The sequence below is a fragment of the Oryctolagus cuniculus genome, chromosome 19 (assembly GCF_051225735.1).
Source record: "Oryctolagus cuniculus isolate XC-2025 breed Fujian yellow rabbit chromosome 19, ASM5122573v1, whole genome shotgun sequence".
Taxonomy (NCBI): domain Eukaryota; kingdom Metazoa; phylum Chordata; class Mammalia; order Lagomorpha; family Leporidae; genus Oryctolagus; species Oryctolagus cuniculus.
This window is the reverse complement of record NC_142885.1, coordinates 50,116,511-50,138,375: the sequence shown is the minus strand read 5'-3', so window position 1 is coordinate 50,138,375 and position 21,865 is coordinate 50,116,511. Positions and strand designations below refer to the sequence as shown.

The following is a 21,865-nucleotide window of genomic DNA, read 5'->3' as shown; positions in this document are numbered from 1 at the left end:
TCACACAATCTTAACCAAAAGAAAGGAGGAGTGGCTATATGAGGCAACTTCAAAAACTGGAAAATAGAATTAAAAGTTTATTTTGGTGCAAACAAAAAGTGAAATCCATTCGTACAAGGGATCTTCAAAAAGTTTATGAAAATGTAGGTCATGAAAAAATCATGAATGGATTTCACATTTTTTGCACCAAAATAAACACATTTTTAAGAATATCAAGACAGCTATTTGCTTATCCATTTATTTAATTTGAAAGGTAAAGAGGGGCTGGCACTGTGGCATAGCAGGTAAAGACCCAGCCTGCAGTGCCAGCATCCCATATGGACACCAGTTCAAGTCCCGGCTTCTCTACTTGCAATCCAGCTCTCTGCTATGGCCTGGGAAAGCAGTAGAAGATGGCCCAAGTCCTTGGGCTCCTGCACTCACATGGGACACCTAGAAGAAGTTCCTGGCTCCTGACTTTGGAACGGGTCAGCTCCAGCTGTTGCAGCCAACTGGAGAGTGAACCAGTGGATAAAAGACCTCTCTCTCTGTTTCTACCTCTCTCTGTAACTCCACATTCAAATAAATAAAATAAATCTTTAAAAAAAGAAAAAGAAAGAAAGGCAAATAGAAAGAGACAGACAAAGCTCTCCCATCCACTGACTCACTCTGCAATTGTCCGTAATAGCTAAGGCTGGGCCAGGCTGCAGCCAAGAGCCAGGAACTCAGTTCAGAGTGACAGGGACCCAGCTACTTGAGCCATTACTTGCTGCTTCCTAGAGTGCACATGAGTAGGAAGCTGGATCAGGAGCAGAGCTGAGACCCAAACCTAGGCCCTCTGATACGGAATGCGGGCATCCCAAGTGATGTCTTAATCACTATGACAAACACCCATCCTTAAATTTATCTTTTATTCCATTTCTCGTAAACTTTTGAAGTACCATTGCAATCATTTCAGTCATATAAAGTAATATTTCAGAACATAGAAAATTACCAGAGGCAAAAAGAAACATCACATAATGATAAAAGGGGTCATACACCAAGAAGACTTAGCAATCCTAAATATGTATGCACCAAACTACAGGGCTACAAAATATATACAACAAAATCTAATAGAGCCAAATAGAAAAACAATCACACAACCATAGTTGGAGACTAACAGATAAAACAATGCATACAGCTACTGACAGAGACTAACAAAGCAACTAGTCAGGAAATCAGCTAGGATGTACAAGGACGCCAAAGCACCACCCACCAACAGGATTTGATTGACATCCTTAGAACATTCTACCCAAAAACAGAAGAGTACACAGGAGCCCACAAAGTCATACCCCAATATGCCATACCCTATGTCATAAGACAAATCTCAACAAATCAACAGTGAAATCATACGGAATGAGACCAAAAACTGCAACAGACTAAAACAAGAAATCCAAACAGGAAAAAGAAAATCTCTAAACACTTGAAAACTGAGCAGCACACTTCCAAATCATCCACGGGTTAAAGCAGAAGTCTCACACAAAAGAACAATGTGTTGGAGTGAAAGGAAATGGAAATACAGATTAAAATTTATGGAAAACAATTGTAGCGGTACTGTGTTAGAAAAAAGGGCGCCGAATCATTCATTCTAATCTCCTATGTCTAGAAACTCGGAGTCATAGATGTTTGATACCACTTGAGACATCTGCAACCCTTGTTGGGGTGCCTGGGTTCAAATCCCAGCTCGATTTTGCGTTCCAGCTCCCTGCAAAAAATACACCTTGGGAAGCAACAGATGCCAGGTGCTGGAGCCCTGCCATAGGATGGAGTTTCCAGTCCTTGGCTTTGGCCTGAGCCAGCTCTGGTTGTTGCAAGCATTTGGAAAGTAAACCAGCAGATGGGAGATTCTCTTTCCTCTCTCTCTCTCTCTCTCTCTCTCATTCTCTTTCAAATTTTTTTAAAAGTAGAAAAAGAAAAAGATGAAAATAAACTGAGAGAAACCAGAAGGTAGTGAAGTCATTGCTACGGTTGGATTCTTGTACCCCTCAAACATGGCAAAAATCCCAACACAACAGTATTGAGAGGTGGGGCTTTCAGAGCTGATTAGGGATTAGTGACCTTGCACAAGGGCTGGAGGGCACTAGCTAGGCCCCTGTGCACTTCCCGAACCTGCTGATACAGCATCATCCCCTCCCAGGCACCATCTCAGAAGTGCAGAACAAGTCCTCACTGGAAACGGAACCTGCTGGTGCCTCTCCCTCAAACTGCCAGCCTCCAGGACCTTGAGAAACAAACTCCTGTTCTTTGTCATCCATCACCCAGCCTCAGGTATGCAGTGACAGCAACACAAACAGACTGAAACCACAGGGACCAGCAGCAATTACTCACGTGCAAAACGGAACAGCAAGAGAGGAAAGCAGCGGCACAGACAGCTGGTTCTGTGACAGCACCCGGAAAATGGACACACCTATAGTGAGATGAATAGGGAAGAGAGACAGAAGACACGAGTTACAGATGTCAGGAAAGGACGGCGAGAGAGCATCAGGGATTCTGCAGCCGTCGAGGGGTAAGCGATCCTGACCTACAACTCTGCACACAGGAACTTGACAACTTGGCCCAAACGCACCAAGTCCTCAAAGCACACAAACAATTACGACTCACCCAGTCTTCTTTTTAATAAATCTTTTTTATCACTTATTTTTAATATTTATTTATTTTATTTGAAAGGCAGAGTTACAGAGAGAGAGGGGTATCCTCTATTCACTGGCTCACTCCCAAGATGGTCACAATGGCCAGAGCTGTGCCAATCCGAAGCCAGGAGCCAGGCACTTCTTCTGGGTCTCCCACATGGGTGCAGGTGCCCAAGGACTTGGGCCATCTTCTACTGTTTCCCAGGCCATAGCAGAGAGCTGGATTGGAAGTGGAGCAGCCGGGACTCGAACCAGCGCCCAAATGGGATGCCGGCACTGCAGGTGGCAGCTTTACCTGATTATGCCACAGTGCCAGCCCCCTCACTCAGTCTTGAGTAGACAATTTGACTCACCATATAACTACTAAGGAAATCAACATGCATAATTTTACAGCTTCCTGAAAATGAACTTCCCGGGCCCAGATGGTCTCCCTGGAGAATTCTAGCAAATGTGAAGAGAAAATTAACAGTGATTCTAGAGTCTCTTCCAGAAAATAGAAGAGGAGGCGGCACCTCCCAGTGCATGTATAGAAGCTAATACCATCTTGAACCCAAACCCACAAAGACAGTACCAGAGAGAGAGACCTCAAATTAATACCCTTCATGAATATACCCACAAAAATCTTGCATAACAGATTCAGAGGCAGGCATTTGGCATAGCAGCTGATACTCTGCTTGGGACGCCCACACTCCATGTCAGAGCGCCTGCTTCGAGTCCTGGCTCCACTCCCAATTCCAGCTTCCTGCTAATGCACCCCCTGGGAGGCAGCAGGTGCTGGCTCAAGTACTTAGGTCCCTGTCACCCAAATAGGAAATCTGGATTGGGTTCTGGGCTCCTGCCTTTGGCCTGGCCCATTTGCGAAATGACACACTGGATGGGAGATTCCTACACACACCCCCCATCTATCTCTCCCTCCCACCCTCCCTCCCTCTCCACCACCACCCCTCCTTTAAAGGAAATGAAAATAAATAAGCAGATACATAAATAAATTTATTTTTGAAAATCTCAGCGTGTAGAAATCAGTATACTAAAAAATGCTAGGACTGGCACCGTGGTGCAGTGGGTTGGTCCTCCACCTGCGGCGCCGGCATCCCGTGTGGGCGCCAGTTCTAGTCCCGGCTGCTCCTCTTCCAATCCAGCTCTCTGCTGTGACCTGGGAGAGCAGTGGAGGTTGGCCCAAGGAGGCTCCTGGCTCCTGGCTTCGGATCGGCACAGCTCCGGCCATTGCGGCCATCTAGGGAGTGAACCAACGGAGGGAAGACCTCTCTCTGTCTCTCCCTCTCACTGTCTGTGGCTCAACCTCTCAAGTAGGTCAATAAAATCTTTTTAGAAAAAATACTACATCAAGTGTGGTTTATTCCAAAAATGAAGGGCTGGGTTAGGGACCGGTATAGTGATGTGCCAAGTAAAGCCTTTGCCTGGATGCCGGCATCCCATATGGGCTCCGGTTCAAGTCCCAGCTACTCCACTTCCAATCCAGCTCTCTGCTATGACCTAGGAAAGCAGTGGAAGACGGTCCAAGTGCTCAGGCCCCTGCACTCACATGGGAGATCCAGAGGAAGCTCCTGGCTCCTGGCTTTGTCCTGACCCTGCCCTGGCCTTTCTGGCCATTTGGAGAGTGAACCAGCTGATGGAAGACCGATCTCTGTGTCTGCCTCACTGTCTTTCTCTGTAACTCTGAATTTCAAATAAATAAGATGAATCTTTTAAAAAGAGCTGGTTTAATATTCTCAATCAGCCAACTAATATAATCCACCATATTAACAGACAAAAGAAGAAAAAAATCAATCGTAGCAAATAACATGTATTGGACAAAATTCAATGCTTATTCTTTGTACAAAAATACTTCAGAAAAATGAGAATAGAAAGGGAACTTCCTCAATCTGAAAGAATTTCATCAAAACAAAAAAATCTACAGCTAACATTGTACTTAATTATGAAAGGCAAGTGCTTCCCCTCCAAGATCTTACTCAGCATAATGCCAGAAGTGCTAGCCAGGGCAAGAAAGCAAGACAGGGAAATAAATGGCAGAGAGATCAAAAGGAGAGGCAAGGGGCTGGCACTGTGGCATAGAAGTAACATTAAGTCTCCACCTGCAGAACCAACATCCCATACGGGCACTGGTTCAAGTCCCGTATGCTCCACTTCCAATTCAGCCCCCTGCTGATGCACCTGGAAAAGCAGTGGAAGATGGTCCAAGTGCTTGGGCCCCTGCACCCATGTGGGAGACCCAGAGGAAGCCCTTGGTTTTGGCCTGACCCAGCCCCAGCATTTGCGGCTATTTGGGAAGTGAACCAGCAGATGGAAGATTCTGTCTGTCTGTCTGTCTCTCCTTTTCTCTATATCTCTGCTTTTCAAATAAATAAATAAATCTTTTAAAAAGAGACAAAGCAAAAAGAGAACATGATTATTTACATCAGAAATATGAATAAATCTACAAAAATAAAATAAAAATCCTTCTCAAAGTAGTGCGCTCAGCTGGTCCACAAGATGCAGGAAAAACATTCAAAAGTCAACTAGCAATGAACTCACGGCCATCGAAATCAAGAACAGGCTATCATTTTCTGCTGTTCAAAAAAAAAAGTCAGAATAAACCTAGCAAAATGTTGAAAACTGTACAACAGTGATAGAAGAAACCAAAGACAAAGTAAAAAAATAGATTCACTGTGCCTTATTAATGGATCGGGTGATTCAACACATAAAGACTATAGTGACTCTATAAAAATTGGTACAGATTTGTCATAACTCCTATTAAAATGGCAGCAATGGCTGGCACCATGGCTCACTAGGCTAATCCTCCGCCTGCGGAGGCACCCTGGGTTCTAGTCCCGGTCGGGGCGCCGGATTCTGTCCCGGTTGCCCCACTTCCAGGCCAGCTCTCTGCTGTGGCCCAGGAGGGCAGTGGAGGATGGCCCAAGTGCTTGGGCCCTGCACCCCATGGGAGACCAGGAGGAAGCACCTGGCTCCTGGCTTCGGATCCGCATGGTGCACCGGCCACAGAGCGCCGGCGGCAGCAGCCACTGGGGGGTGAACCAACGGAAAAGGAAGACCTTTCTCTCTGTCTCTCTCTCTCACTGTCCACTCTGCCTGTCAAAAAAAAAAAAAAATGGCAGCAAGATTTTTTTGCAAGCATATGCAAGACGCCTCTTTAACCACACCTTCTGGCAATGTCTTCCCATGTGATTTTGAGATTTTCCATTGGTCTTGCCTTGCCCCATGATATTGCAGCAAACTTGATGCAAGCAGAGGCTTTAAAAAGCACCTGTGTGTTTTTCCCCCTTCTTCTCTTGTTGCAAACAAATCCAGACTAGCAAAGGCCACCCTGGGCCAGCCAGCACCCAGCCCACCCACCAGCTGCCTGCAGACAAATGGGCAAGTCCAAAAGTGGCCAGTCTGGGCAGCCCAGACCAGCAAAACCACTCCCACTGACTCACAGGTACACAAGAAACCAGAACCAGCTGCTGTTTCAAGGCACTGACTTTGGGGTGACTTGCTGTGTGGCATGATTGTGACAATCGATAACTACTCCAGGGGACGACACCAGGACCAGAGAGTAAGTAACAGACTATATCGGTGAGTGAATGACTGCACAGGTGTTCCAGCCCAGTGGGAAACTCTAAGAATATGGAGTTCAGCTCCAGCAGCCTCCTTCTCATTTTTGGCCCCGACCACCCCAGGGTTTTGCTAGTAGGGAGAACAGAACATGAGCTTTGGAGACTGCAACTTAATCTTGGAAGCAACCCCAGGGGAGAGCGTCGTGTCCTCATTTGAAAGGTTGGGGTACAGGAGCCAGCACTATGGCGCAGCAGGTGAAGCCAGCATCTGCGATGCTAGCATCCCATATCTGAGCACCAGTTTGAGTCCCAGCTGCTCTGTGTCTGCCCCAGCTTCCTCCTAATGCACCTGGGAAGGCAGCAGAAGATGGCCCAAGTGCTTGGGCCACTGCCACCCATGTGGAAGACCCGGATGGAGCTCCAGGCTCCTGATTTCAGGCTGGCTCAGCCCTGGTTGTTGCAGGCATTTGGGGAGTGAACCAGTGGATGGATGGAAGGGCTCTCTATCAATCTGTGTGTGTGTGCGTGTGTGACTCTGCCTTTCAAATGAATCTTAAAAAAAAAAAAAAAAAGATGGGGAAACTGAGGCTGGGGTCGGTGCAGAGCTGGTCACATGGCTGGGGGAGGGAAGATGAGTCGGTGAGTCAAGGTCATTGTGGCTATAAAACACCTGCCATTTCCTGCACACCACACAGCTCCCTGAGAACGAGGCCCATGGAGCAGGTCCCTAGCCCCCTCCCCTCTACATGCTGCTTCCTGGTGCTCAGTCTGATTTTTTCCTTGCCCTAATGGGCCTATTAGATCCTTTGTCTAAAAACTTCTCAATAGAGGGCAGCAAACTTGGCTGTAACCTTAGCACACAGCTAGAAGTGTACATAGCGGCCAATCTTTATAGCTTTAATTGCCTATAAAATTACTCTCTATGCAGCCCCCGTATGGGTCCCCATGCCTCCCTCCTCACGCCAGGGGCAGCATAGCTACTGCGTGTGTGCTGTGAGCTCTGGGGTCCACCAGAGCCCATGCAAACCTGGACTGCTTGACTGTGAGTAGGTAGCAAAGCATTCTGGTCCTCAGTTCTCTCATCTGCACATGGGAATAGCCATGGTAACTTGTGGCAAAGTGGGGAGAATTCAGTAAGACCACACACGTTAAGCCCTTTGGGTTGTGCCTGACAAATGGTAGCTAATATGTCAAGATTCTGTTTTTCATTTGAAAGGCAGAGAGAGGCCGGCGCCACGGCTCAACAGGCTAATCCTCCACCTGTGGCGCCAGCACACCGGGTTCTAGTCCCAGTCGGGGTGCCGGATTCTGTCCCGGTTGCCCCTCTTCCAGGCCAGCTCTCTGCTGTGGCCAGGAAGTGCAGTGGAGGATGGCCCAAGTACTTGGGCTCTGCACCCCATGGGAGACCAGGATAAGTACCTGGCTCCCGCCATCAGATCAGCGCGGTGCGCCGGCCGCAGTGCACTGGCCGCGGAGGCCATTGGAGGGTGAACCAACAGCAAAAGGAAGACCTTTCTCTCTGTCTCTCTCTCTCACTGTCCATTCTGCCTGTCAAAAAAAAAAAAAAGGCAGAGAGAGAGAGAGATCTTCCATCTGCTGATTCACTCCCCAAAGGTCCACAACAGCCATCTCACAAATCAGGGTTTTGGTGTGGTGGGTTGGTTGGTTGGTTGGTTGACTTCTAGAAGGGCTGCTGTTAACTGTGCCTCTTGGTCCCATCATCTATCCATAGAATGACTTTGATTTGAGTCCTGAACTTCCACTTGCCACGTTTCATCTCCAGAGAACTAGTCTTTTGGGGGGGTTCAGGCTCGTAAACTCTTCCTGGTTTGCAGGATCCTCAGGGCAAGAAAAACAGCAGACTCTTGGAGGTAAGCGACCTCCTCCCAGTAAGGAGTTAGCAGTCTACAAGAAAGGGGATCCAAGCCCTGTCCACCTGCACCCAATCCAAGCAGAGTCTGGGCAACCAATGCCCCCAATGCCATTGACGGCCCCCAATGCTGTCAGCCCTCCACTTGACCTGGCCAGCTCCTCTGACCACGGTCCCACCCATCAGTTCCGAGTGTGCATCCAGCCCAGGCAGACAGCACCTATGCATCTTTGCTGGAAGCCTGCCCCGCCCCAAGCTGCCACAGCCTTCTGCCTGTGTGTGTGAGACACAGGAAGCCACACAGAAGCCCCACCCACAGGGGCAGGAGAACCAATGATCCGCTGCCTTTTCCCGAGGGCGACAACGAGGAGGTCTCACTGGCACTCTCCAGGGCTCCCCTGTGGGACTGAGCCCAAGGTTTCCTCCTGCGGACCTCACTCGATACCACACAGGTTTGCTCAATGTGGCACCACCCACCGCCTCCCCTGTCTCACTTCCTCACTTACACATTGTTCCTGCAAATGCTTCCTAGGAAAAACCTTACAAAATTTCACCTGAGGGGCTGAGCCAAGGGGATGCAGTTGAGCCTGAGAACCAAAGGAAGTCGGTCACGTGCACCTTGCCAAGCGCACCTTGCCACATGCACCTGGCCCTATGCCCCACGGCACACTCCTTTCTAAGCCTCTTCACTCATCTCAGGGGGATCCAGGCCAAGTATCACTGGGAGCCAGGCCTGAATCATTGAATGCAACCCATCGGTTCCCTGTGGGATCAATCTCACATTTTTTTCCAGATCACCCATGAAAAATAATTCAGAGACTCTCTCTCTCTCTCTCTCCAGTTACACTTGGGCAGTGATGTTCAAGGACTCCCCAGGACGTTTCTCTACCTGACAGCTTTATGGGGCAATAGCTACTGGTGTTATATGTGTCCTCAGATAGGCAGGTCTTTTTATACTGTGTGTGTCCCCATAAAAATGATTGGTTTTAAGTTGTTATTCTAATATTGCTGTGATTGTAACATTGGATCCGACAGGCTCCGGAGGAGATGAGTATCAAGATCTGATGAAAAGAAGCGAGGCGGCCACGGCCGCCCACATGGCGGGAGGGCGAGGCTGGTGGGCAGCTGTCCACCGGGCGGCTTGGGACTCGAATCCCCTTGTTTTTGTGCGATTGCAAAGACAATGATTAATAAGTGATAGCCTCATAAATAATCAAAACCGCTTCCCAGACTGGATAAACCGGAGGCAGCTCTTTGTGGCCTGAGGGGGGGCGGAGTTCAGAGGACCACAGAGAAGAAACCAAGGAGATGTTCCGAAGCAGAAGGGAGGGAGGAAGAAAACCTCCCGCTGCGAAAGAGTCAGCCAGCCAGGCAGCAGTGGAAACACAGAGACAGAGCCAGAGAGAGGCACACGCACACAGCCCAAGGCAGACACAGGGAGCCAGAGACACAGGCAGGTGTGGAAGCAGCCTAAGACCCCAGGCGGGAGCCCCAGACAGAGAGACAGAAGCCTAATTGGAGAGGAGGTCACAAATAAGTGACTCACCAAGGCAGACCCAGGAGGACATTTCAAGGGGGAGGAGGCAGAGGAGGAGGGACAAGAAAACGGGATGAAAGCCGGTGCACCCACACAGAGCCCGCAGAGCCTCAGGTTAGGAGCAGGACTCGGGAACCTGGTACCAGCCGTGCTTCTGCTATCGCTGGTACCAAAGTGGCCTCAGGCGTGTCACACTTTCTGTTCCTCAGTTTCTTGATCTGCAAAATGGGACCAGAGACACAGCCCCAGCATCTCAGCCCCCAAGGCTCCGTTTCACCCAGCATTCAGGGCCTCGTGCAGGACCCTAAGTCTGTGCTGGCCTCCAGGGCATAGAGCAAAGGTGGCGACTGCCCGTGTGGGATTTGCCTGCACCTGCCTGTAACTTCTTTTTCTCTCTATGTTTTTTTTATTTGAAAGGCAGAGTGACAGAGACAGTGACACAGAGAGAAAGAGATCTTCCATCCACTGGGCCACTCCCTAAAAGGTCCACCCAGAAGATGCTGAGTAGACAGGATCAGAATCTGTCGACCCTGTCTTCTCTGTGTGAGTATCAGGTAGCTACAGCTTCATAACGCCACACCGGAGTCAGTGGCCTAAGGCAATCCTTGCGTCTCTCCATCACAAGACTGGCGGGTGGCTGTGAGCTCCAGGTTGACTATAGAGAGGGAGGCTGGAGCAGCCCTGCTTGGGGGGACACACGTTGGCATCCGAGTTGAAGAGGCAGAGACGCCCTGGAAAAGTTTTCCCCGGGCATTAGTTACAAACGTGCAGAGTGGCCAGCAGAAATGCACACTGCCTCTGCAGAGACCCACATCACCCCTTCAGGCTAAAGTCCATTGGCCAAAACACAGGGATGCCGGAGCCTGGCACCTAGGAATGGGACAGGAATGTGTCCTTTAATAGCTGATCCATCACAGTCCTCGGTCACTTTGCCACGCTCCCGGTTCTCTGCTCCTGCCCCAGGTCATCCCTTCCTGAGCCATCCACGCCCCTCCTGCTCGGCAGTCATAAAAGCCAATGCTTGTGGAGCATTCGCTGTGTTGCCGATGGGGAAATTGAAGTTCAGACAGGGGATATCATACAGCGAAGATGAGCCAGGATCGGAACTCAGAAAATCTGGTTCTAGAGTTGGGGACACGGAGCAGTCCCACGCTTCCGCCTTCCCAGGTCTACGGAACTTGCCTCGAGGGATCTGGATTCTATATACTCTGCAGTGGCATCAAGGGAAGAGCATGAGTTTCAGTTGGCCCTAACTCTGGGCCTCAGTTTCTTCATCTGAGAAATGGGGATACTAACACTTTCCTTTCTTCATTCATCGAGTTATTTTTTTAAGAAACAGAGAGACAGAGACAGAGATAGACAGAGATCTTCCATCTACTAGGTAACTCACCATCTGCCTACAACAGCTAGGTCTAGACCAAGATGAAGCCAAGAGCCTGGAACTCCACCTCAGTCTCGACAGGGACCCAACAATAAGGCCCACCACCTGCTGTCTCCCAGGGTGTGCACTAGCAGGAAGCTGGATTGGAAGCAGAGCTGCAAGGACTTGGGTCAAACGCTCCCATACGGGATCCAGGCATCCCAAGCATCGTCTTGACTGCTCTACCAAACACCGACCCCAGTAGACTAATAATTTCCTTACACGGCCACTAAGAATACTAACGGTGATATACACCCCCACACACATGGCACCCGGCAAACTCAACAGGGAACAGCTGGTGTTAATGAAGATGAGACTGGGAGACAGTGACCTCCAGGGCATAGGCACCAGAGGAGATGGAGGTCTCTTTCCGGGAGCACCGTGTGTGTCAGCTCCACGTCACACTCTCCACCCACGCCTATGATCCAAAAAGCATCACAGTTGATCCCCAGCCAGCCCTGATGGTGTCAACAGTGCCGGTATTCCAAGTGCTGTCATCTGTTCTGTTGACAGAGAGACAGCCTACAGGGGGTTCTGAGCCCATTTGGCAAACGCAATTAATTCCTTCAGCATTAGATTGTCTTTTCCTAATTGTCCACGCGGATGCCCAGCCAGAAGGAGAAAGGGTCGAAACAGAAAGGCCATTAATGTCGCTTCTTGGCCAGGGACGGGCTGTTCTGGCACAAGACTCAAAGCCGTGCAGCCACCATAGTGGAAACCAGATTGGTGCCTGCTGGGCACCATCCGGGCTCAAGAAGCTCCCCCGAGGCCTCCTACACACAGGGGTGTGTCCACTGTGGCACTGGGTGCTGCAGCCACTGTCTGTCACCTCTGTCAGGTGCTGCCTGAGGCTCCAGGCTCTAAGCCCTGAGTCTTCCGGCTGTAGTCACGTTTCCAGCTGAGGCTGTGAGCCAGGCCTGACCCCTTCAGCAGGGCCATCCATCTCCCCAACAGGCGGAGACTTTTGTCCCCAAGCTGAGTCTCATACGGACCTGGAGAGGCCCCAGCTCCCTCCAAACCATGGAGCCTACCTGGCTCTGCTTCTCTCTGAGTTCCTGCCTGGACTTCCCTTCTGCCATTGCCATGCCCATTCCCTGACCTTTTCAAAATAGCCGCTCATGGGTGGGTGGTTACCACGATCAGCAAGCCTGACCCAACCTCCAAGTTTCCTCCGTCAAAACTTCTCCTCTGCCTATCACCATGTAGATGCTGCAACTCAACACACGAACCCATAATCCAACTACAGTCAAACTAAAGTCTCTGCATATTCGTATGGAATCCTGATTGCAAAAGATGGACCTGCAACGCAAACTAGCTCAAGCAAAATGGGAATGGAATTGCTTGTGCAGATGATGTCAAGGAGGAAAGGCCTTCAGGCACAACGGGATCCAGGTGATCAGGAAAAAAAAAAAAAAGCTCCCGAGGCTGTCTCAGTTCCGCTTCTGCCTCTGTTGGCTTTATTCTTCCGTAGTGTGTGTGACCTGCATCAGTTCTAGAAAAATGACCTGCACCATGAGAATGCCTTTCTCCCAGAATTCTCAGCAAAAGTTACAAGTTGAGGACTCTACCGAAACACAGGTTCATCCCAGGAGCTGGTGACGTGGAGGAGGGCATGAGTCTCGCCTCAACTACATGGATTCAGTGGAGGGGGGTGGGAGGACCACCCTCCAGAGAAAAACCAAGGAGTCCCTACGACAAGGGGGTGAGCAGCTATCGGACAGATCCCAACAGGCACTGTGCACAATTTCCCAGGCACTGGGACTCGACACTTGTCAATGTGCACCCTTCACGTGGATGGAGAGAGGGAATGGGAGTATGGAAGACAAGGACGCCTGCAGGGAGGCAAAAGACGCCTGTCCGCAGAGCACAGGAGCAAAGCAGGGTGTACAGAGCAGAGAGAGCAGAGAGACCAGAGGCAAAGGCGCTGCCCAGGTCATTCAGACCTTGATGGCCACACCCACTAACTCCAGGTTGGGGGGGGGTGTCTGTGCCCATGCCCGTTCTCCTCTACTGAACTCCTGCCTCCTCTCTCCAGGTCACACAGCTCAGTTGAGACCTGCCCCTCTCCTGATCACCAAATGCAGCAGAGGCCATGTGATCCAGGCCTGCCCAATCAGCTCATCCCAGGCCCTCCTTGGCCAGTGATTGGTCCAGAGACAGGCAATTGAACAAAGCTCTACTTCCTGGACTATTTATTTATTTATTTTTTGCACAGAAAAAGTCTTTCCATAGAACTGCTGAAATTAAAGCTCATGTGGACGTAGAGTTGCTGGAAGCTGTGACAGAGCCTGAGGGAGGGAGCAGAGGGAGACAGGACAGCAGTGGAGACTTGACCAGAGACATTGTTTGAGCTTCTGGATCCAGCCATGCCTGCAGGTGTAGTCTGCCCAGAAAAGCTTTAGGTTATGCAAAGCAATAAATTTCAGGTTTTTTTTCCATCCACAAGTTAAAGTTGAGTTTCTGTCACTTGTAATCTAGAGAGCCCTGATTCATAGACTCTCCTTCAAGCTATCTCCCCCACTTCAGTTCTTACTGTTGGCTGAGTCACCTATGCAGAAGCAGATTGAAACCAGAACAGGCGGAAGCTCAGGGTGTCTCACCCTAGAGCCTCAGTACCAGGTCATGGTGCATCCGGCTGTGAAACCCCACCTTCCCCATCTGACTCAGATCTGACCGAGGTGGGACACGGTCCAGCAGCCTTGCCCACCCTATCTGGAGGGTCTCGGAGGACATCTGCTCACCCAGGTCCACAGCAAAGCCTCCCTTAGCCCTGACCCAGGCTTCTGTCACTCCCATCAGACCATGAATGACACCAATCGGTATCAACAGCAGCATCAAAACCCTAGGACACTGCCGGATTCTTCCCTGTTCCTTTGTACATGGATTTGAGAAGAATGCGGGTCTCAGGCCATCCTCACACTCCTACTTCACTCCTTTATATGACAACTCAAGCCATGGCCTCTGGTTGGTAGACTCAACACTCACGTAGAAGTCTGCCGCTCCTCCTACCATATTAGCGCTGCTGGCAACAGAGATGTCAGAACGCAGCCGATGGATGTGCCGTGCCCTGTGCCAAGGCACTAGGGCATGAACAGAACAGGCTTTGGAGCCAGACGGATCTGGGGCCGCAGGCCCAGGGTCCTCGTTGGTGGGACAGAGAGAAGATGCCTATCATAGAGGAACATGTAGGCAGCAGGTGAGAGGTGGGTGTCCAGCCTAGCACCTGGCAGACAGCAGCCCCTGGATGAATGTTGTGTGAAAGGCAGGCAGGGAAGAAGGATGGAAGGGCGGGAGAGAGGGAGGGAGGGAACCACCGTGGTACCTGGCATACTACTCACGTTCAGTATCTGCTCACCCAGGCTCTCCTGCCAGAGCTCCCATTTCACACCCAGACAAACCCATGTCCTGTAGTGTTCCCAGGTTCTATCCGGTTCCCAGTCTGGACTCCGCCCTCCTTGTCATCAGCTCCTGTCCCTGATCACCCCATGGCCACTTACCCGAGACACAGCTGCTTTGCTGATAAGGAGAAAGGGAAGCAGCCAGCCAGAGGGTCCCAAGCCACTAGAATGCCAGGCATGAGCTTACAGGTGCAGCTTAACCTTCGTCCCCACAGGCCTTCTTGTCCATCCTGGAAAATCTGGGACAAATCGCTAGCAGGTGCTTTCTAGCACACCCCCTGCACATGGCCCACCAGACACATCGGGTAGTAGGAGCAGATGCTTCTGTTTATAGAACTCTTATTTTGTGCCAGGTTGCAAACGGTGCAAACTTGGTCCAGCTAACAGATGCATTTTGTTTGGCCTGAAAGGTGTTTAAATATTTGAAAAACTCACCAGCATTGAAATATCAGAAAATCTCTCATCAAAATCTCTTTCAACAGTCTAAAGAGCTGGACACACGTTGCCACGTAGCCAGGGGATAGCAGCCTCTTTTGACTGGCAAGCCTTCCCATTAGCCATCGTGTATAGCAAACTTGCCCCTTTAGGCATTTGGCTGTAGCATTTTGGGGGTTAAAATAGATTCCCAGGGCCGGAGCTATGGCATAGAGGGTAAAGCTGCTGCCTGCAGTGCCAGCATCCCATATGGATCCCAGTTCGAGTCCCATCTGCCCCACTTCCAATCCAGCTCTCTGCTATGGCCCTGGGAATGCAGTAGAAGATGGCTAAGTCGTTGGGCCCCTGCACCCATGTGGGAGACCAGAAGAAGCTCTTGGTTCCTGGCTCCTGGCTTCAGATCAGCACAGCTCCGGTCGTTGCGGCTAATTGGGGAATGAACCAGTGGATGGAAGACCTCTCTCTCTCTCTCTCTCCTCTCTCTCTACCTCTCCTTCTCTCTGTGTAACTCTGTCTGTCAAGTAAATAAATAATTTTTTGAAAAAAGATTCCAGATATCTATATTATCTGTACAGAGCAGAAAAGAATTGACTGTCCCTATTTGCAGATGACATGACTACATATGCAGAAAATTCCAAGCACCTACACACACACACACACACACACACACCTAGAATGAATATGTGGACTCAGCAAGGTCACAGGACACAAAATCAACCCACAAAGGTCAACACGTTTCTCAGCAATGGATGCAGAGAAACCAACATTAAAAACGCAATCCCATTGACAATTTCACGGGGGGGGGGGGGGATGAAATGCTTGGGAATCAATCTAGCAAAATCTCATAGGGCATGTGTGCTGAAAACTACGAAAGAAATCAGAGAGATAAATGAAGAGATACTGTGCACTCATGGATTGGGAGATACAGCACGTAGTAATATCAATCCTCTCTTTCAACGTGCAAGTTTAAAACAACCTCTTTCCAAACTCCAGCAGGACGTCTGTAGATCCAGACAAGCTTACTCTACAATTAGATGGAAAGGCCAAAGAATAATTCTTGTAAAGTAGAATAAAGCAGGAGAAACCTTGCTACCCACTGTTAAAACTCGGTATAGAACTATAGTGATCAGGACAGCATGGCAGAGGCAGATAGAAACACAGATCAACCTAGAGCCCTCCCTCCACAGGTGCAGCCAGCTGATCCTTGACACAGGTGCAAACACAACTCAATGGGGAAAGAAGAATCCTTCCACCAAATGATGCCAAAGCCATGAGGGGATGGGACTTTACCCTGGTCCACAGCTCTAACTCCAGCACCTAGAACAGTAATTGGCACTTAACACGTGCTTGATAAATATCTGTTGCATGTATAACGGTTAGAAAACTGATTTTTTTTTTTTTTTTTTTGCAGTTATGGTTCTGAATGCCTGGCTCTGTTCATCTTAACAACCCAAGAGAATGGGTCTTCCATTATTATCATTCCCTGACTGAGAGAGGGGCGGATTTGGAGCACAGAGAGGTCAGGAAAATTGCCCAGTATCTCAGAGTAAGACCAGCCAGTAAAGGACAAAACCGAGCTCCCCTTGGCCCCCTGAGTGGCTGCATGGCCCGCTTTCTCCTGAAAAAGAAATTCAAGGTCAGAAAGCCTGCACGAATCTCCAAAGACCCGCGGTGCGCAGGCACTGGGCTCAAACTCCACCACGGCTCAGTCTGAGCCCAAGACCCCCCGCCACAGCTCTCCAAAACCTCCCGGGGTGCGAGTCGGCTGAAACAATAGCGGGGCTCCCAGCGGGGCGCGGTTCACTGAGCCAGCTCGTTGATCCGTTAATTGGCTTTCCCTGTTTCCAAAGAGAAAGCAGCCGATCAATATTGTGCTGGGCGATTCATCTTCACGCGCGCCACCTCCCAGGTGCTCCTCGCCCAGGCTCCCGGGAACGGGTTCCCGGGACGCTGACCAATAGGAGACTCCGAGGCAGGCGCGCCGCGTGAGCAGATCACAGCGCTAGCATCTGCATCGGTCCCAGTAGCAGCCTCCCTCACCTCACCCAGCTTCTCTCCGCCCTGGCACTGAGCACGCTGAGAGTCAGCCCAGCGGACACGGTGAGGGTGCAATTGCCACCTGCGAGATTGTATTGGCTGCAAGCTTTGAGATATTGATTTTTTTTTTTTTTGCTCCTTTTCTATAATCAGGTATATTGCCCAGAGTTGTAGAAATTACAGAGATGCAGGTTGCATACAAAATTGCTGATTCCACTCCCACCCGTTGCCAGAGGGCCTTCTTATTCTCCAAGACAGAGGAGAGAGAGAGAGAGAGCCGATTTCCTGAAATTCAGGGTATTGTTAATAGTTTAAAATTGAGCACTTCGTTTTGCCAACTAAACACAGCACAAGCAAGGCTCTTTGAGGCCCGGAGAGGTGGGGGTTATCATGAACTCTTTCCAGAAGGAAACTTGGGATTCCAAGATGTGCACTTGACTGGCTGCTGCCTCCACTGTCCAGCCGGCCCTCCTTCTGAGAAAGGTGAGCGGCGACAGGTGTGGCAGGTTAAAGGGGTGTGTCCCCCAGAACTCTCAACTGAGGCAGCGGGATGTGATAGCATTCCATTGCTCCAGAGGGGATGCTGTTTTATTGGTCAAAGCTTTAAGATAATGGCTTTTTTCCTCCTGCTTTTCTAAAACTGAATATATCGCCCCCAAGCCTCAGAAATGACTGTGATTGAGATGTGTGGGGCCCTTGAGAGCTAATTAGACTTTGATGAGGTCTGGAATGTGAGACACCCACCACCACCACCACCATGAGGAAGGGGAAGAAAACCAAAATGCATTGGCCTTCTCTCTCTGTAGTGTGAGGACTGGCCCAGTAGGTGGAGACTGGAAGCTGACCACACTGACACCCTGACCTTGAACTTCTGCCCCCATGACCATAAGAGATGAAAGCCTGCTACTTGAGTCACCCAGCTTGTGGCATCCCCCTGTCACAGCCCAAGCAGACAGAGATGCCAGGACACTCGCCGTGTCCTGGGGCAGGGCTGCTGGTGACCCAGAGAGGCAGGGCTGCCAGAAGCCAGGCCAGGGTGGGTTTGCAAGCCACTCACACTCCTTCTGCCCAAGGACAATGCCGCAGACCCGAACATGCCCCACCCTTCTAAGCAGGACAGGCTGAGAGATATTCTATCTGGTCCCCATCAAAGTGACTCAGCACCAAAGGGACCAAGAACAGTAGGTGAATGACTGGGCCCAGCAAAAAATTTCATTCACTAAAGCAAGCAGTGGTGGGGTTTGGTCTCTGGGCCATGTCCTGCCGTCCTGGAAGATGGGACTTGAGAAGCAAGTTTTAGCAGCAGCAGCTGAGCCTGTCTTCGGCCCCTCTGTGGCTCCAGATGGTAAGGAAATAGCAGCCCAGCCCAGAGAAGGGAGAAGCAGGGTCCCCATCAGCAGGGCCGGGGGGTGGGGGGGACAACCTTTTCCATGTTGTGGAAGCCAAACTGGACCTATCCAAGTGAAGCTAACAGCAAAAAAGTCTAATAAAAGGAAAAGCCAGAATGCACACAGCTCATCAAAGGAAGGTACTTCCGGCCAGCGCTGCAGCTCACTAAGCTAATCCTCTGCCTGCGGCGCCGGCATCCCGGGTTCTAGTCCCGGTTGGGGCACCAGATTCTGTCCTGGTTGCTCCTCTTCCAGTCCAGCTCTCTGCTGTGGCCCGGGAGTGCAGTGGAGGATGGCCCAAGTGCTAGGGCCCCTGCACCCACATGGGAGACCAGGAGGAAGCACGTGGCTCCTGGCTTCGGATTAGCTCAGTGCACCGGCCATATCGGCCATTTGGGGGGTGAACCAACGGAAAGGAAGACCTTTCTCTCTCTCTCTCTCTCTCTCTCTCACTGTCTAGCTCTACCTGTCAAAAAAAAAAAAAAAGGAAGGTACTTCCCCTCCCACGGAAAGCAGAACGGAAAAATGAATTTTTTTGGGTGCAAAATTTGATGAAATGGTGCACCATTTCTTCACAATGCACACGTTGCATGAACTTGTTCAAGCCCTCCTCCCGCCTTGCCTTCCCCCACCTCCCTCTCTGGTGGTCCACTGCTCGTCCCCAGGCACGCTCATCCCAGTGGCTTCCTTCCTCTTCCTCAAACGTCCAGGCTTGCTCTTTCCCCGAGTCCTTGTTGCCCCTGCTGGGACCCCGCACCATGGGCCAGCCCAGCTGGAGGTTGAGAGACCACATGGAGCAGAGACAACCTGTTCCAGCCGAGGCCATCCGGGACCAGCTGAGCCCCAGCCAGCCTCTCAGCTGACCATGAATGAGCCCAGGCAAGATCAGCCAAGCCTGGCCCAGGTAGCCTCCTTGGATGAGATCTTCCGAGGCTGAATCACAGTGGACTCCCCGGTTGCTGTCCCCACACAGAACACAATCCCAAGTATCAGATCTTGACTCCAGATGCCAATCAAATCCTTCGTCTTAACCCAGATCACCACCTTTCCTTGTCTCTGATGGTTAATGTCACAATCCTCCAACCAGCCACTCAAGCCACAGGGACTCATCTTAAACTCCTTCCCCTACCTCATCGAGGTTCCAGGATTCACCAGCCAATCTTGCCAACTCAGCCTCCTAAATATCTCTTCTCTCCAACCCCAAGGCCACGTCCCTAGGCCCAGGCCACCATCTTCTCTTTCCCAGATGGCTACAACCGCCTCTTTACCCATTTCTCTGCCTCCGGCGACCCCAGTCCAATTCCCCCTCCGCACTACGGGCAGAGTCCTTCCTTCAGAAGCACAAGTGTAAGCTGCTCCTCCCCCCGTTTACAACCCCTCCAGGATCTCATGACCCTCAGGTGGGGATCCGAGCCCGTCCCAGGCTCCCAGGACCCTGCCCCATCCAGCCCCTGCCTCCTTCTCCAGCCTCACCTCTCATTGCTTTGCAAGCTTTAACCTGGTGGCCCTCATCCCTTGCTGGGAAACACGAAAGAGAAATCAGTGCCTAAGCCCCACCCCCCAAATCAAGACTTGCATGGTCGGGAATGCTGTGCAGGTGTTTGTAGTTTTCCAAAGCTCACCGGTGACTCCAACGTGTGGCCGGAGCTGGCAGTGTGGCTGCAACCCAAGCAAAGGGTTCGTGCTGTCCCCATGCAGGAACCTGGGCCCCGTGCCCATCTGCCCCAGCTCCTGCACCACCGCCTCCTTCTCCCTGCTTCACCTGGGAAGCCCCGAGTTAACCCTCACAACTCAGCTCCAGGGAATCTGCGCCCAAGCCCAGCTTCCCCGGCTGAGCTGCAGTCTTCCTGGGAGTTTGCACAGTCCCCTGGGCTTAACCCTTCCGGAGAGTTTATGACCCTGAATACTCACTGTCTCTGTCACCTCAGAGGGTTGGTGACCTTGCTGTGGTGACCTGGAGAGGGAGGGCTCTCATCACTACTGCACCAAGGCCTTAACACAGTGGCTCCCCTGTTAGACAACTCCATACACGTTTGTTGGATGAATGAAAAGAGGCCCTGAAAGCAGGAATTTTACTGTCCTTTTGCTGCTCCCTCCCTCTCTCTTCCTTGGATGCCTGTGTACACAGTAGGCGCTCAATAACCAACCCGAGAGGGGAGCATCCGCCCTGTCCTCACTTTCACAGGAGGGCTCTGGGGAGCAGAGACAAATCAAACTGAACTTCCTACACTTTTGCTCAAATGGAATTTGCCAAAGATGTCCTGAAAAATGGATTTAATTAGGGCCGTTAATAGGGGAGTCGTTGGCAGCTAAGATTTAAAGCCGAGGCCGGGAAAGGTAGCGCGAATTTTACCATTTTAAATTATACAGGAGGTTATTTCTCACCCTGGCCTTAATTATAAGAACGCATCTCGACGAGACTCGGCTCTGGAGGAAAGGAAAGCCGAAGGTGGAGCAAGAGCCAATGCCCCTTAGCAGAGCCGCTTCCGAGGCGTCACGGAGAAACCCAGCTGCCTCCGCCACAGGTGCACCGCTGCGGGAGGGGGAGGCAGGCACTGGCGCAGCCAGAACTCCTTAGGCCAGTGCAGGTCAATGGCACCTGCTGTGGCTTTTAAGTGCAAACAACACCCAGGAGAGGGAAAGGGGCTGTGGTCTCCATGGATGCAATGAAATTCCACACAGGTTTTCAGAGTGCCCTGGAAGTCGTGCCTTCCGGTTTTGGAAATTCACGCTCCAGTGGGTTCCACAATCCCCCGCCCGCCACACACATACACACACACACACACACACACACACACACTGACCGCCACCCAGTGACGGAGCCAAGTGAAAGGAGCTCCGTTTGCTGTCTTGGGTGCCCGCTGGGGGACAGTCTCTCCTCTGGAGACCCAGGGAACGAGTCTCCCTACCTAACGGGACATCACTCATTCTGCAAACCTCTACGTGGTGTGGGGAGGGTTGGGGAGATAAGGGAAGCACGTGCCTTGCGGGCGGAAGTTCATAATGCAGATGGCAAGTTTTTCCTACAATATTATTGAAAACGAACATATAAAAATACCAGGAGTGGGGCCAGCACTGTGGCGCAGCAGGTTAACGACCTGGCCTGAAGTACTGGCATCCCATTTGGGCGCCGGTTAGAGACCCGGCTGCTCCACTTCCCATCCAGCTCTCTGCTATGGCCTGGGAACGCAGTGGAAAATGGTCCAAGTCCTTGGGCCCCTGCATGGGAGACCCGGAAGAAGCTCCTGGCTCCTGGCTTTGGATCAGCGCAGCGCCAGCCGTTGTGGCCAATTGGGGAGTGAACCAGCGGATGGAAGACCTTTCTCTCTCTCTGCCTCTCCTCTCTCTGTGTAACTCTGACTGTCAAATAAATAAATAAATCTTTAAGAATAAAAAAAGTACCGGGGTGAACACCATGTCAAACATTTCGCTTAACAACAGGCTCAAGCCTGCACCTGCTCAACCACTGCTCCCGCCCAGCTGTGGCTCCAGGCCCTGGGGCGCAGGAGACCAAGCAAACCCAAACACACAACAGGGGCAGGGGCGGGGGCAAACCAGGAACAAAATTAGGGAGTAAA

At 51.0% G+C, this 21,865-nt stretch overlaps 1 long non-coding RNA gene across 4 annotated transcripts in view; it reads right to left on the bottom strand.

Annotated features, from left to right (window-relative positions):
• The window catches only part of LOC138846924 (uncharacterized), a 61,880-nt gene extending 41,013 nt beyond the window's left edge, over positions 1 to 20,867 (bottom strand). For 2 of the 4 annotated variants that reach the window (XR_016225624.1, XR_016225623.1), the window contains exons 1-2: positions 19,761 to 19,863; positions 2,347 to 2,425 (exon numbers count right to left, since the gene is read on the bottom strand). This is a non-coding gene — a long non-coding RNA (uncharacterized LOC138846924). The other 2 variants (XR_016225625.1, XR_016225626.1) reach the window with 2 other exon arrangements.
• Positions 20,868 to 21,865: the final 998 nt, after the last annotated feature.